The sequence below is a fragment of the Pongo abelii genome, chromosome 9 (genome assembly GCF_028885655.2).
Source record: "Pongo abelii isolate AG06213 chromosome 9, NHGRI_mPonAbe1-v2.0_pri, whole genome shotgun sequence".
Lineage (NCBI taxonomy): Eukaryota > Metazoa > Chordata > Mammalia > Primates > Hominidae > Pongo > Pongo abelii.
In genome coordinates, this window is record NC_071994.2 from 105,704,586 (window position 1) to 105,718,027 (window position 13,442).

Consider the following 13,442-nt stretch of genomic DNA (forward strand, 5'->3'; position numbering starts at 1 on the left):
GGCATTTATTAAGTAATGTTACTCTCAGTGACCATAAACTCTGATTTTCTGAGTTTTGAGCCCGTTATGCTTGCTGTTTCTGTGCAATTATTAATACAGTCCTCTTTCATGTTAAAAATATCCTTTACTTTGGGTTCCCCCAGTTGTTCCCCAGGGTCAGGCTTTGCTATTAGTATCTTGTCCTTTACTTTGGAAATTTCTGTATATATAAAGAAATTACATAAGCATATATATATATATGCATATATACTTGCATATATTATTGCCTTTCTGAAAGAAAAAAGTAAATAGGAGTACATTATATGTGTTGTTCATGACCTTACGTTCTTTTTTAACCTAGCTTGCCTTAGAAATTCTTTTTCAATACGCAAACCAAATGTTAAATTTAGCATGAATGTATGGCTGCTTTTTAAAAATTTTGGATTTAAAAATGATTATAGATTCACATGAAGTTGCAAAGATAATATAGAGGTGACTCATGTATCCTTCACCCAGTTTTCCCCAGTGATTACATCTTACATAATCATAGTACAATATCTAAACTAGGCAATTGGTACAATATGTGTATATTCTCTGTCATTCTATCACATGTGTAGATTCATGGAAACACTGTTGCAATCAATAGCCACAACTAGTCCACCACCATGAAGATCTCCTTTGTGCTGCTTTTTTATAGTTACACCTGTCCCCCGGCCTCCCACTATCCTTAAACCTTGGCACCGGCTAATCTGTTTTCTGTATCTATAATTTTGTCATGTAGAGAATATACAAATGGAATCATAAGTCTGTGACTTAAAAATTTTTTTAATTAAAAAATATATTTGGGGGGTACAAGTGCAGGTTTCTTACATGCCTGTATCATGTAGTAGTGAAGTCTGGGCTTTTAATGTACCTATCATCCAAATAGTGAACACTGTACCCAAAAGGTAATTTTCCGTCCCTCATCCCCCTTCCACCCTCCTACCTCTTGTCGTCTCCAATGTCAATTCTTGCAATCCACGTGTCTGTGTGTACCCATTGTTTAGCTCCTACTTATAAGTGAGAACATGCTAGTATTTGATTTTCTGTTTCTGAGTTATTTTACTTAGGATAATGTCATCCGGTTCCATCTATGTTTTTGCAAAAGACATGATTTTATTCCTTTATCCATATTTCCTTTATCCAATTCTCTGTTGATGGACACTTCAGTTGATTCCATATTTTTGCTATTGTGAATAGTGCTGTGATAAACATACACGCACAAGTATCTTTTTTTTTCAACTTTTAGGTTCGAGGGTACATGTACAGCTTTGTTATATGGGTACATTGCATGTCTCTGAAGTTTGGTGTACAGATAATTTTGTCTTCTAGATACTGAGCGTAGTACTCAATAGGTAGTTTTGTGACACTCACTCTTCTCTTAACCTCTCCCGTCAAGTAGGCCACAATGCATGTTGTTCCTATTTTTGTGTCCGTGTGTACTCAGTGTTTAGCTCCCACTTATAAGTTAGAACATGTGGTATTTGATTTTCTGTTCCTCCATTTATTCACTTAATATAATGACCTCCAGCTGCATTCATGTTTCCGCAGAGGACATCATTTTGGTTTTTTAATGGCTGCATAGTATTCCATGATATATATGTACCACATTTTATTTATGCAGTCCATCATTGATGAGCATCTAGTTGATTCCATATCTTTATTATTGTGATATCACTGTAATGAACATACATGTCTTTTTGGTTGAATGATTTATATTCCTTTGGATATATATGCAGTAATAGGATTGCTAGGTAAAATGGTAGTTCTGTTTTAAGTTCTTTGGAAATCTTTATGCTTTCCATAGCTTTTCACAGGGCTGAACTAATTTACATTCCATCAGCAGTGTATAAGCATTCCCTATTCTAGACGACCTCACTAGCATCTGTTATTTTTTTACTTTTTAATAACAGCCGTTCTGACTGGTGTGAGCTAGTATCCATTGTGGTTTTGATTTGCATTTCTGTAATGCTTAGTGATGTTGAGCATTGTTTCATATGCTTGCTGGTTAAGATTATGTCTTCTCTTGAAAGGTGTCAGTTGATATCCTTTGCCCACTTTTTAGTGGGGTTGTTTGTTTTTTGCTTGTTGATTTAAGTTCATTGTAGATTCTGGATATTAGTCTGTTGTCAGATGCATACTTTGTGAGTATTTTCTCCTATTCTGTAGGTTGTCTGTTTATTGTTGATACTTTCTTTTTCTGTGCAGAAACTCTTTAGTTTAATTAGATCCTACTTGTCAATTTCTGTTTTTTTTAGGTGTGTTGGTAGTTTGATAGGAATAGCATTGAATCTGTAAATTGCTTTGGATAGTATGACTGTTTTAACAATATTGATTCTTCCTATCCATGAGCATGGAATATTTTTCCATTTGTTTGTGTCACCTGTGATTTTTGTCAGCAGTGTTTGTAATTCTTGTTGTATAGTTTGTTTACCTCTCTGGTCAGCTGCATTTTTAATTATTTTATTCTCTTTGTGGATATCGTGAATGGGATTGCATTCTTGATTTGGTTGTCAGCTTGGAACGTTATTGGTGTGTAGAAATGCTGTTGATTTTTGTACATTGATTTGTATGCTGAAACTTTGCTGAAGTTGTTTATTAGTTCTAGGAGCCTTTAGGTAGAGACTATGGAGTTTTCTAGGCATAATATCATATTGTCTGTGAAGAGAGATAGTTTGATTTTCTCTCTTTCTATTTGGATACCTTTTATTTCCTTCTCTTGCCTGATTGCTCCGGCTATGTTGTATAGGAGTGGTGACAGTGAACATCTTTGTCTTGTTCTAGTTCTCAAGGGGAATGCTTCCAACTTTTGCACGTGTTCAGTACGATGTTGGCTGTGGGTTTGTCATAGATTGCTCTTATTATTTTGAGGTATGTTCCTTCAATGCCTAGTCTGTTGAGGGTTTTTACATGAAAGAGGACGAATTTTGGTTTTGTGTGTTGAACCAATCTTCCATCAAAAGAATAAAGCCTACTTGATTGTGGTGAATTAGCTTTCAGTTTATTAGTATTTTAGATTCAGTTTACTAGTATTTTGTTGAAGATTTTTGCATCTATGTTCATCAGGGATTTTGATCTGAAGTTTTCTTTTTCATTGTGTCTCTGCCAGGTTTTGGTATCAGAATGATATTGGCCTCATAGCATGAGTTAGGGAGGAGTCCTCTCCTCAATTTTTTGAAATATTTTTAGTTGCATTGGTACCAGCTCTTCTTTGTACATCTGGTAGAATTTAGCTATGAATTCATGTGCTCTAGGGCTTTTTCTGGTTTGTAGGTTTTTTATTACTAATTCAATTTCGGAATTTTTTTTTTTTGGTCTATTCAGGATTTCAGCTTTTTCCCGGTTCAGTCTTGGCAGGTTGTATGTTTTTAGAAATTTATCCATTTCTTCTAGGTTTTCTAGTGTGTGTGCATAGTGATATTCACAATAGTTCGTGAGGGTTTTTTATATTTCTGTGGGGTCAGTGGTAATGTCACCTTTGTCATTTCTCATTGTGTTTATTTGGGCCTTCTCTCTGTCTCTCTTTTTATTAATCTAGCTACTGGTCTGTCAATTCTTTTTATTCTTTCAAAAAACCAACTTTTGGTTTCATTCATCTTTTGTAGGGATTTTCATATCTCAATTTCATCCACTTCAGCTCAATTTGGGTTATTTCTTTTTCTTCTGCAAGCTTTGGGGTTGCTTTTCTTTTCTTCTAGTTTTTTTAGGTGTGATGTTAGGTTGTTCATTTGATAGCTTTCTAACTTCTTGATGGGCATTTGGTGCTATAAACGTTCCTCTTAACACTTCTTGGCTGTGTCCTAGAGAGTCTGGTATGCTGTATCTTTGTTCTCAATAGTTTAAAGAATTTATTGATTTCTGCCTTAGTTTCATTGTTTACCCAAAAGTCATTCAGGAGCAGGTTGTTTAATTTCCCTGTGATTGTATGGTTTTGAGTGATCTTCTTAGTATTGATTTCTATTTTTATTGCACTGTGGTCTGAGAACATGGTTAGTATGATTTTGGTTGTTTTGAATTTGTTTGAGAATTGCTTTATGGCTGAGCATGTTGTCAATCTTAGAGTACGTGCCATGTGCAGATGAGAATAATGTATATTCTGTTGTTGTTGGGTGGAGTGTTCTGTATCTTAGATTACATGTCATGTGAAGATGAGAAGAATTTATGTTCTATTGTCAGTTGGAGTGTTCTATAGCTGCCTGATAGGGTCCATTTTGTCAAGTGTCAGGTTTAGGTCCAAAATATCTTTGTTAGTTTTCTGCCTCGATGATCTGTCTAACACTGTCAGTGGGGTGTTGAAGTCTTCCGCTGTTATTGTGTGGTTATCTAAGTCTTTTCACAGGTCTGTAAGAATGTGTATGAATCTGGCTGCCCCAGTGTTGGGTGCATATGTATTTAGGACAGCTAAGTCTTCTTGTTGAATTGAACCCTTTATCATTTCATAACGCCCTTCTTTGTCCTTTCTGATCATTGTTGGTTTAAAATCTGTTTTGTCTGAAATAAGTATAGCAACCCTTGCTCTTTTTTGTTTTCTATTTTCTTGATAGATCATTTTCCATCCTTTTACTCTGAGCCTATGGGAACCACTGCAGATGAGATTGGTCTCTTGATGGCAAACACTTGGGTCTTGCTTCTTTATCCAACTTGCCACTCTATGCCTTTTAAGTGAAATGTTTACACCTTTACATTCACACATATCAATATTGTGAATATGTTGACACCATTCATTGACTTTTACATTCAAGGTCAATATTGATATGTAAGGATTTAATCCTGTCGCTGTGTTGTTAGCTGGTTGTTCTGTAGACATGATTGAATAGTTGCTTTATAGTGTGAGTGGGCAATGTACCTAAGTGTGTTTTTGTGGTGGCAGGCTTCAGTCTTTCATTTCCATGTGTAGCACCCTCTTCAGGATCTCTTGTAAGACAAGTCTGGTGATAATGAATTCCCTTGGCATTTGTCAGTCTGAAAAGGACTTTATTTCTCCTTCACTTATGAAGCTTCGTTTGGCTGGATAGGAAATTCTTGGTTGGAATTTCTTTTCTTTTCTTTTTTTAAGACATAATCTTGCTCTGTTGCTCAGGCTGAAGTGCAGTGGTGTGATCTCAGCTTACTGTAGCCTCAACATCCTGGGCTCAAGTGATCCTCGCACATCAGCATCCTGAGTAGCTGGGACTACAGGTACATGCCACCACACCTGGCTAATTTTCTATTTTTTGTAGAGATGTGTGTCTCACCTAGTTGCTCAGCTAGTCCAAAATTTCTGGGCTCAAGTGATCCTCCTGCCTTGGCCTCCCAATGTGCTAGGATTACAGCCATAAACTACAACACCCAGCCTAGAATTTTTTTTTCCTTAAGGATGCTTAATACAGGGCCCTAATCTATTTTGGCTTGTAAAGTCTCTGCTGAAAGGCCTCCTGTTAGCGTGACAGGGTTCCCTTTGTATCTGACATGCCCTTTCTTTCTAGCTGCCTTTAAGATTTTTTTCTTTCATGTTGACCTTGGAGAATCTGATGACTATGTGTCTTGGGAATTGTTGTTCACCATCTAGTGTATCTTGCAGGGGTTCTATGAATTTTCTGAATTTGCATGTTGACCTCTCTAGCAAGGTTGGGGAAATTTTTGTGGACAACATCCTCAAATATGTTTTCCAAGCTGCTTCCTCTCTCTCCAACTCTTTCAGGAATGCCAATGAGTTGTAGGTTTGGTCTCTTTACATAATCCCATATTTCTCAGAGGTTTTGTTCATGCTTAAATTTTTTAAAAAATTGTTTTCTGCCTGTGTTGGTTTGAAGGAGCAGTCTTTGAGCTCTGAGACTCTTTCCTCAGCTTTGTCTATTCTGTTATTAATGTTTCTGATTTCATTATGAAATTCCTGTAGTGAATTTTTCATTTCTAGAGGTTTAGTTTGATGCTTTGTTAAAATTGATATGTCATCTTTCAACTCTTGGATTGTTTTACTGGTTTTCTTGATTGGGTTTCAATCTTCTCCTATATCTTTTTGAGCTTCTTTGTCATCCAGATTCTGAATTTTATGTCTGCCACTTTAGCCACTTCAATCTGGTAAGAACTATTGCTGGGGAGCTAGTGTGGTTGTCTGAGGGTAAGAAGACACCCTGACTTTTAGAGTTGCCAGAATTCTTGTGCTGGTTCTTTTTCATCTATGTGGGCTGATGTTCCTTTAATCTTTGAAATTGTTATCGTTTGAATGGGCCTTTTTGCTTTTATATTTTTTGATGTCCTGAAAAGTTTGACTGTGGTATAAGTTGGGTGTAGTTGACTGGCTTCATTTCTGGATGCTTTCAGGAGGCCAGGGCTCAGCTCAGCACTCCTGAGCTTCATGCTCCAACTATGGGGTGCTGGGACCAGGTCTGCAGCTTTGTTTCCTGGCCCCTCAAGGTCAAGCACCTGCTATGCTTGAGGCGCCAAGGTGTTCCCAATTTGCTTCCAGCAAATTGGGACCCCCCCCAATGGGGGCTGCCAGAAAAGCACTCTAGCAGGGTGGCAGGGGGCAATGGAAGAGTGCACTGCAGTGGGGGCGTCGCAGGCGAGTGAGCAACAACAGGGTGGTGGGGCAGCCATGGGTGAGTGCACATCAACAGGGTACATGCCCAGCAGTGTGGCAGCTATGCAGGTATCTTTTTGATATGATGATTTCTTTCCCTTTGGGTAATATACCCAGTAGTAGGATTGCTGGATTGACTGGCAGTTCTATTTTTAGTTCTTTGAGAAACCTCTATACTCTTTTTCCATAAATGTTGTATTAATTTACATTCTCACAGTGTATAAGTGTCCTCTTTTCTCCACATCTGTATTAGTCTGTTTTCACGCTGCTGATAAAGATATACCCAAGACTGGGCAATTTACAAAAGGAAGAGGTTTAATTGGACTTACAGTTCCACGTGGCTGGGGAAGCCTCAAAATTATGGTGGAAGGGAAGGAGGAGCCAGTCTTTACTGATTTGGATGCCCATTATTTCTTTCTCTTGTCTAATTGCTCTGGCTAGGACTTCCAGTACTATGTAGAATAGAAGTGGTGATGGTGGGCATCCTTGTTGATATGGTTTGGCTGTGTCCCCATCCAAATCACATCTTGAATTGTAGCTCCCATAATTCCCACAAGTTGTGGGAGGGACCCAGTAGGAGATAATTGAATTATGGGGGCAGTTTCCCCCATACTGTTCTCATGGTAGTGAATAAGTCTTACAGGATCTGATGGTTTTATGAGGGGTTTCCACTTTCTCTTGGCTCTCATTCTCTCTTGCCTGCTGCCATGTAAGACACACCTTCTACCATGATTGTGAGGCCTCCCAAGCCACATGGAACTGTAAGTCCATTAAACCTCATTTTCTTTGTAAATACTCAGTCTTGGGTATGTCTTTATCAGCAGCATGAAAGTGGACTAATACAGTATATTGGTACTGGTAGAGTAGAGTGCTGTTGTAAAGATACCTGAAAATGTGGAAGTGACTTTGGAACTGTGTAACAAGCAGAAGTTGGAACAGTTTGGAGGGCTCAGGAGAAGGCAGGAAAATGTGGGAAAGTTTGGAACTTCTTAGAGACTTGTTGAATGTCTTTGACCAAAATGCTGATAATGGTATAGCCAATGAAATCCAGGCTGAGGTGGTTTCACATGGAGATGAGGAACTTGTTGGGAACTAGAGTAAATGTGACTCTTGCTGTGTTTTAGCAAAGAGAGTGGTAGCATTTTGCACCTTACCTAGAGATTTGTGGAACTTTGAACCTGAGAGAGATGATTTAGGGTATCTGGTGGAAGAAATTTCTAAGCAGCAAAGTGTTCAAGAGGTGACTTGGGTGCTGTTAAAAGCATTCAGTTTTGAAAGGGAAACAGAGCATGAGAGTTCAGAAATTTCGCAGCCTGACAATGAAATAGAAAAGAAAAACCCATTTTCAGAGGAGAAATTCAAGCTGGCTGCAGAAACTTGTATAAGTAATGAGGGGCCAAATGTTAATTACCAAAACAATGGGGAAAATGTCTCCAGGGCATGCCAGAGACCTTTGTGGCAGCCCCTCTCATCACAGGCCTGGAGACCTAGGAGGAAGAAATGGTTTTGTGGGCAGGGCCCAGGGCTCCTCTCCTGTAAGCAGCCTAGGGACTTGGTGCCCCGCATACCAGTGGCTCTAAGCATGTCTAGAAGGGGCTAAAGTACAGCTCAGGCTGTAGTTTAAGTCCATTGTTTCTTTGTTGATCTTCTGTCTTGATGACCTGTCTCGTGCTGTCAGTGGAGTATTGAAGTCCCCTACTCTTATTGTGCTGTCATCTATCTCACTTCTTAGGTCTAGTAGTAATTGTTTTATAAATTTGGGAGCTCCAGTGTTATATATGTTTAGGATTGTGATAGTTTCCTGTTAGACTAGTTCTTTTATCATTATATAATATCTCTCTTTGTCTTTTGGAACTGCTGTTGCTTTAAAGTTTGTTTTGTCTGATATAAGCATAGCTACTTCTGCTCACTTTTGGTGTCCATTTGCATGGAATATCTTTTTCTACCCCTTTACCTTAAATTTATGTGAGTCCTTATGTGTTAATTGAGTCTCCTGAAGACAGCAGAAACTTGACTGGTGAATTCTTATCCACTCTGCCATTTGGTATCTTTTAAGTAGAGAATTTAGGTCATTTATATTCAATGTTAGTATTGAGATGTGAGGTACTATTCTATTCATCATGCTATTTGTTGCCTGAATACCTTGTGTTTTTTTCATTGTATTATTGATATACAGATCCTGTGAAATTTATGCTTTAAGGAGGTTCTGTTTTGGCATATTTCAAGGATCTGTTTCAAGATTTGAGCTCCTTTTAGCAGTTCTTGTAGTGCTGGGTTGGTAGTGGCGAATTCTGTCAGCACTTGTTTGTCTGGAAAAGACCGGACATGTATAAAACTTAGTTTCACTGGATACAAAATTCTTGGCCGATAATTATTTTGTTTAAGGAGGCTAACAATAGGACCTCGATCCCTTCTAGCTTGTAGGATTTCTGCTGAGAAATCTGCTGTTAATCTGATAGGTTTTCCTTTATAGGTTACCTGATACTTTTGCCTCATAGCTCTTAAGATTCTTTTCTTTGTCTTCACTTCAAATAACCTGATGACTATATGCCTAGGCAATGATCTTTTTGTGATAAATGTCCCAGGTGTTCTTTGAGCTTCTTGTATTTGGATGTCTAGATCTCTAGCAAGGCTGGGGAAGTTTTCCTTGATTATACCCTCAAATATGTTTTCCAAACTTTTAGATTTCTCTTCTTCCTTGGGAACACCAATTATTCTTAGGTTTGGGCATTTAACATAGTCCCAAACTTCTCAGAGGCTTTGTTCATTTTTTAAAATTATTTTTAATCCATCTTTGAAGCATTGGGTTAATTCAAAGGCCTTGTCTTTGAGCTTGGAATTTCTCTCTTTGGCTTGTTAGATTCTATTACTGAAACTTTCCAATACATCTTACATTTCTTTAAGCTTGTCCTTGATTTCCAGAAGTTGTGATTGTTTTTTGTTTATGCTATCTATTTCACTGAAGATTTTTTCTTTCATATCCTGTGTAATGTTTTTGATTTCTTTAAGTTGAACTTCACTTTTCTCTGGTGCCTCCTTGAATAGCTTAATAATTGACCTTCTGAATTCTTTTTCTGGCAATTAAGAGATTTCATCTTGATTTGGATCCATTGCTGCTGAGCTGGTGTGATCATTTGGGGGTGTTAAAGAACCTTGTTTTGTCATATTATCAGAATTGTTTTTCTGGTTCATTCTCATTTGGGTAGACTATGTCAGATAAAAGATCTGGGACTCAAGGGTTACTGTTCAGATTCTTTTGTCCCATAGAGTGCGCCTTTGATATAGTGTTCTTCCCCTTCCCCTGGGAATGAGGCTTCTTGAGAGCTGAACTGCAGTGATTGTTTGTGGTCTTCTGGGTCTAGCGACCCAGCAGAGCTGGTGGGCTCTGGGCTGGTGCTATGGAGTGTCTGCAAAGAGTCCTGTGATATGAACTGTCTTCAGGCCTTTCAGCCCTGGATACTAGCACCTGCTCCAGTGGAGGTAGCAGGGGGTGAAGTGAACTCTGTGAGGGTCCTTGGTTCCATTTTTTGTTTAGTGTGCTGGTTTTGTGTTGGCTGGCCTCCAGCCAGGAGGTGGTGCTTTTAAGAATGCATCAGTTGCAGTACTATAGGGAGGATGCAAACTTGCCCTAAGGATGCCTGGTTAGGTATTCAGGTTTCTCAGGAGGTGGGCAGGGCCCTAGAGCTCCCAAGAGATTATGTCCTTTGTCTTCAGCTACCAGGGAAGGTAGAGAAAGACCACCAGGTGGGGGCAGGGTTAGATGTGTCCCAGCTTAGACTCTCCTTGGGCAGGGCTTGCTGCAGCTGCTGTGGGGGATGGGGGTGTGGTCCCTAGGCAATGGAGTTATGTTCCCGAGGAGATTATGGCTCCGTCTGCTGAGTCATACAGGTCATCTGGGAAGTTGGGGAAAGCTGGCGGTCACAGGCCTCACCCCACTCCCATGCAGCCAGCAGTCCTAAAGACCAGTCTCGCTCCCACCATGCCCTGCAACAGCACTGAGTCTATTTCCAGGCAGCCAGTGACCAGGGCTGAGAACTTGCCCCAGACCACAAGCCTCCTTGCTGAAAAAGCAAGCCGACTCACAGTTTTTTGGCATCTCAGGGAGCCTGCAGCGGTGATCCAGTCCCTTCAAAGGGTCTGTGGATTCTCTTGGCTTTCTTAGTATGTTCCTGCTGTAGTTCTTGGAACAAAAGTTCACAATATGAGTCTCCACATGCTGCTCTGTCTGTCCAAGTGGGAGCTGCGAGCTAGTCCTGCCTTCTATCCGCCATCTTGTCATTTAATTCCTATAGTATTTTCTGACATGTAGACATTTAAATTTTTATTTGGTCAAATTTGTCTATTTTTCCATTATTACTCCTAGGTTTGTGACTTATGTAAAAAGAAAAAAATGTTACAAAAAATTCTCTTGTGTTTTCTCTTGCCACTTTAAGTGTTGTAATCTAAAACACCAGTTTAGGTGGAACAGATCCTTTTCACTCAAGGTGTTGTTGAAAAGATGGTCCCTTCCACATAGACATTAAAAGATATGAATGATTTTTCTTTGTAGATTCACTGGAGAACCTCAGCATGGGCTCACCCAGGAGCTTATTAGAAATGCAGAATCTTAGGTCCTACTCAAGGCTATTTTGAATCAGAATCTTCATTTTACTGAGATCCCCAGTGATTCATATGCACATTAAAACTAGCAAAACATTAAAATGGGTTGTGTAGGTTTGTGTTTTTTCCTTCATTAAACAGTAGTCAGACCCCATAGGATGGATGAAAGAGCACTGTTTCAGCTCATGAAAGTTTTCACTATGTGGCGCACAGAGAATTTTAAATCTTGCTAAAGTTTCGAAGATTTAAATTCATAAAATTATGAAGACTATACTTGGCTTTCTGGGTCCACTCAGCTAAGGATTAATTTTATGAGAGATTAAGAGAGAGCTAATCTAGGTCTGTGTTTAAGAGGACATAATCACAGAATATCTGGTTCTGTGATCTGTTTGCATTTCTTTCTGGTCATTGGTTTGAATATTTTCTCACTGATTAAGCCTGATGTTTTCGTCTAATAACCCTGTGGAGATTTGTGGAAACTGACTTGTTGCTATCAAGCTCTAGAAATGTCTTTTTTTTTTCTTTTAAACCTTCCCTGATAGAATCATCCTCTTTTGTAACTGCCCACTCCAAGCTAAGCCCAGATAGAATTGGCAGTTGGCTTGTTACTCTTACTTCTCTGGGCTTTTCATAAACAGTAGAATTATATTTACTTTTTCCTCTCCTCCTTTCACACAGAGCCCAAGGATGAAAACAGAAGTAATTAATGGCAGCTTTCCTTGGGCAAGAAGAATAAATAAGGAATTATCTTACAAACCGGTACTTCCCATTCCCCTGACCAGCTACATAGTCATGTCAGGCATCATGATTTGAGACCAGCCTGACCTACATGGTGAAACCCTGTCTCTACTAAAAATACAAAAGTTAGCAGGGCATGGTGGTGCGTGCCTGTAATCCCCGCTACTCAGGAGGTTGAGGCAGGAGAATTGCTTGAACCCGGGAGGCGGAGGCTGCAGTGAGCTGAGATCGCGCTACTGGACTCCAGCCTGGGTGACAGAGTGAGACTCGGTCTCAAAAAAAAAAAAAAAAAGAAAAGAAAAATGTTGTTTCTGTCCTTAGATGATTCTTGTAAGCAAATTCTCTTTCCAAGTAGTTTGCCAGATTGATTTAATGAAAGTCCATATGCTTCAAACAGATTCCTAAAGCCTCAGATGTCAGGTGGATGTTGATATTTTCTGGGAAAGATGTTTCACAACTGGCTATGACCTCTCATTCCAGTGTCCCAAACCCTTGGCCCAGCCAAGGGAGGTGACTGTTTTCTTTAGAAACTGAGTGACTGCTTCTGAGGAAGCTTGAGTGAATGTGAGGTTGGCTTCTGTTTGATAAACACGTGGCACTCAATGGGGACTTTTGGACAGAGGAGACTGCATGGGTCATAGCTGGTGGCCGTCACCAAATCCTGAAGTGAAATTTAGGGAATCAGACCCAAGAACACTCAAAGGATTAGGGGCTCTCTGCCAGTCTTCCTTGGTCTTGCTGTCTATGCTCTCAGGTCTTCACTGTTGTAGCCACAGTGGTGTTAGAAGGACGAAAATGCTAGGGTAGGGATGGGGCAGGGGTAGTGTGAACTATAGTGGTTTTCAAAATGGGCAACATCAATATAACCTGGGAGCTTGTTAGAAATGCAGATTCTCAGGCCTGCTGAAGACCAACTGAATCAGGAAATCTAGGGGTGGGGCCCAAGACCTCCAGGTAATCACATATGCATGCTAACATATGTGAACCAGCATTTTAGAAAGTTTATGCTACTTAAAGAAAGTCTGTGAAGCAACACCCCCTGGGAACTTGTTAGAAATGCAGAATCTCGGGCCCCACCCTTCTGAGATTCAGGTTTCATTGGTCTAGGGTGGAGGAGCCCAGTTATTGGTCATTTAAAAAACCTCCTGTGTGATTCTAACTTTGCGTCCAGAATAGAGAATTACTGCTCTAAGGAAGAAATTGTTAAATGCATTTTATGTTTTCCAGGAGAAAAATGGTCCCTTTCACAGAGACAGTGAAAGATATGAACGATTTTTCTTTGTAGATTCACTGGAGTTCCACTAGAATAGTGCAGTTATCACATCTTCCTCCAAAGAGGGGTAGGTTTCAGAGTTTCAGCAGTAGAAGAAATCTGGGAGGAATCAAGCCGGTGTGCAACATCAGCATCAGTTATATTAGGCTGTTCTTGCATTGCTATAAAGATACGTGAGACACGGTACTTTTTATAAAGAAAAGAGGTTTAATTGGCTCACGGTTCTGCAGGCTTTACAAGAAGCATAGTGCT

General features: G+C 39.6%; 1 long non-coding RNA gene across 1 annotated transcript in view; it reads left to right on the plus strand.

The window, feature by feature from the left end:
* LOC129048752 (uncharacterized) overlaps positions 1-13,442 on the plus strand; it is a 47,671-nt gene that overhangs the window by 26,301 nt on the left and 7,928 nt on the right. The window contains exon 2 of the long non-coding RNA XR_008511341.1: positions 11,858-11,938. This is a non-coding gene — a long non-coding RNA (uncharacterized LOC129048752). The remainder of the gene's footprint in view (positions 1-11,857; positions 11,939-13,442) is intronic.